Source organism: Olea europaea, unplaced genomic scaffold (genome assembly GCF_002742605.1).
Source record: "Olea europaea var. sylvestris unplaced genomic scaffold, O_europaea_v1 scaffold2087, whole genome shotgun sequence".
Classification (NCBI taxonomy): domain Eukaryota; kingdom Viridiplantae; phylum Streptophyta; class Magnoliopsida; order Lamiales; family Oleaceae; genus Olea; species Olea europaea.
This window is the reverse complement of record NW_019238799.1, coordinates 1-2,108: the sequence shown is the minus strand read 5'-3', so window position 1 is coordinate 2,108 and position 2,108 is coordinate 1.

Genomic DNA, 2,108 nt, shown 5'->3' with positions numbered 1-2,108 from the left:
AAAGATTTGCCCAGCCCTAGTTCATTTTTCATTTCTCTTTCTAGAATCCCTATATTGTGGTTTTGCATCTGAGTTAATTGATTCAACACATTAAACTTTAGGTATGGTGACGTTTTACTCAATGTACTTCAAATTGCACCCAAATACTCACTGAACTTTTAAAAGTTCTACTCCATCCCTCACTTGTTAACTTACCATTTCAAAAGTAGCTTACATGGACTAACGGAGTCTAACGTGGCTCTTAACAGGGTTAATTTTGCACCCGTGGCTGTCAACATTGTCCGACCCTTGTGTTAAAATAAGATCAAGTTTCGCTTGGAAACCTGCAAAGTTTTTAGTTTCCAAATAAGTGTACATTTCCTTCAGAGTCACGATTATGGGAAGATTAAAATTGATAGATTGCTATTTTAAGATATACAGAAGACCAAAAATTGAAAGATTGTTGTTTTAAGATTAAGCCACTGGTTGGCTCCCATTATTTGAATTTATAATGGGGGATTAATATTTTTTTGAAAATTGTATGGTTGAAAAGTTTTCGATTTGAGTGTAATATTATTTTATTGAAAATTGTGTGATTAAAAGTAAGAAAGAAAAAAAATTAAATTAAAATGAAGTTCTCAAAGGGGCAAACGGGGGCTAAAACTTGGGGAACCCTCGTTTACTTAAGAAAGTGAAGATTCCAAAACCTACTCCATTGTTTCCCAAAAATCTTTCCCAACAATCGTTGCAACCACCACACCGACGTCAAGCACATCATCGATGGTGACATCGAATATATATATATATATTTTATTTATTTATTTTTTGGCTGAACCCTTGCTAAAATTTGAAATGGGTTCCATTTTTCTAAATCCATTTGATTTTTTATGAGTTATTCTTCTATCTATTATGAAAATGTTGTCGATCTTTGCTTATATTTGAAATACTTCTCAATTTATTTCATTCTTTAATGATTGAAGCTTTCTATTAACTCCATTCAAATAAGAAGCCTTCATAATTCTGATCAAAGTGGCGGATTTGAACAGATGTAATGCTCCTCCATTGCACATCTGATTCTATGATTCTACGTTTATGAGAAATTGGATAGTTGTGTAAATTTATCAAAGTTCAAAAAGCTCTGTAGTAAATTTATGGAAATTCTGATTTTTGTCACTGCTCATACAATTGAAACAATGTTACAGGACTATTCAAGCTTTGACAATTATGAATTGAAGCTACAAATATGTTATAGGATTGTTCATGTTTTGCGAATTAAAGCTTAAAATCTGCTTGCATTGCATTAACCTAATTTCTCACAACTTCTATTTACTGAATTTTGTTTTTGCAGCATAATTTTTCAATGACAGAACTTAGATATATCCCTCAATATAACCATCCGCAAAGAAAAAGGAAATACGGAAGAGAATAGAAAACTGAAGGGAAGAGATTCGTGAATTTGTTCCTCCCATGTAATTGATTAGAAGACTAAGCTTATAATTGTCATGTTTATGTAATCAGAACTAGAGTTGAAGTTGAATTGTGCTCATGGGTTTTCTTTGTAAACTGCACTAGAGTTAACAATCTTCTTTCAATGTATGTATTGGATTTCTACATTGGTTAATAACTTTGAAATTTCTATGGTGATGCTCTTTGTATTCTGTCGGGCATGTACGAGGCCTCAAAGGAATTTTAATTTTTCCTTCTCGAACTTGTGACTTAACGTTGCAATCAAAGATTGTTAGTTTCAGTTTTAAAGTTTCACTTTCTGTTATTGAGAACGTGGCTGCTGTTCTGTTTGCACAATGTGACTTGTCCCCTGTTGGGAATTTACTTAAACATGCACAGCGGAATTTAACAAGTTTCAATTCCCATTCAGGATTCAGCTTTGTATTTAGATAAAAACTGTGATGAGAAATATACCTTTACTTGTGATTTGAAAACTCTTTCGCGTTGTTCCTTTCCAGCAGCTTGAATCTACCTCCCACAGCTGTCCAATTGTCCAGCCTCCAATGAAATCCACACAGAGAGAAGACAGCAACTGCTAGAGTTTCTTTCTTGTGCTAGCAAGAATAATGAATCACTAGTGGACCTCAAACCCTAGCTGCATATATATATAAACCCAAACGGAC